Source organism: Penaeus monodon, chromosome 27 (assembly GCF_015228065.2).
Source record: "Penaeus monodon isolate SGIC_2016 chromosome 27, NSTDA_Pmon_1, whole genome shotgun sequence".
NCBI classification, from domain to species: Eukaryota; Metazoa; Arthropoda; class Malacostraca; order Decapoda; family Penaeidae; genus Penaeus; species Penaeus monodon.
The window spans coordinates 36,690,769-36,691,399 of record NC_051412.1 but is presented as its reverse complement, the minus strand read 5'-3'; the positions used below and the strand labels follow the sequence as shown (position 1 = coordinate 36,691,399).

The window sequence follows — 631 nt, the reverse complement described above, 5'->3', positions numbered from 1 at the left end:
CCACTAACGACGGATGATATCACCCTAAAAAGAACAAGCTACCACTGTATCCAAATATGGGGAACTTTGAAATGATAGTGTAGGCCAAATCATTCTTGAATAACTATGTACTTCAGCTTCGGAATAAGCTTCTATATATACTATTTACTGTCATTTAACAGAAACTGCTTAGCTATGTGAAATTCCCTTTTTTCCAGGTTATGGAGTCGTACTCACGTCTTGGGTGTGCGAACCTTAGGTACTTAAGTAAAACGAGTAATATATATATGTAATGGAACTAAGAATGGTGTTTAGGGAAATGTACATAAAGATCATGCAAGATTTATCTACTAAAAGGTGGGGTTTAAAGTCAAGGGAAAAGCAAGACAAAGCTAGTATACTAAACATTTAAGAGTTTCTTTCCAGCTCTTAAGTAAGAGTAGGTTAGGATACAACAGCAACCAAGAGAATTTAGATAAACCTGGTGTGTTGAGAGGAAAGAGAGAGGAAAAAAAACACTACTGATTATTTCGGCTAAAGAAAAAGTAAGCTTTAGAGTGATGTGGAACCTTGTAAGACAAAACGAGTACACGAACAAGCATTCTTCAAGTATATCATTAACCTTGTTATATAGTTTCCTTATTTATGAAGG

At 35.0% G+C, this 631-nt stretch overlaps 1 protein-coding gene across 1 annotated transcript in view; it reads left to right on the top strand.

Moving 5' to 3' along the window:
- LOC119590825 (protein cab-1-like) overlaps window positions 1-631 on the top strand; it is a gene marked incomplete at its 5' end in the record, with an annotated part of 2,636 nt that extends 2,005 nt beyond the window's left edge. Inside the window, 1 exon segment of the mRNA XM_037939577.1 lies at window positions 1-631.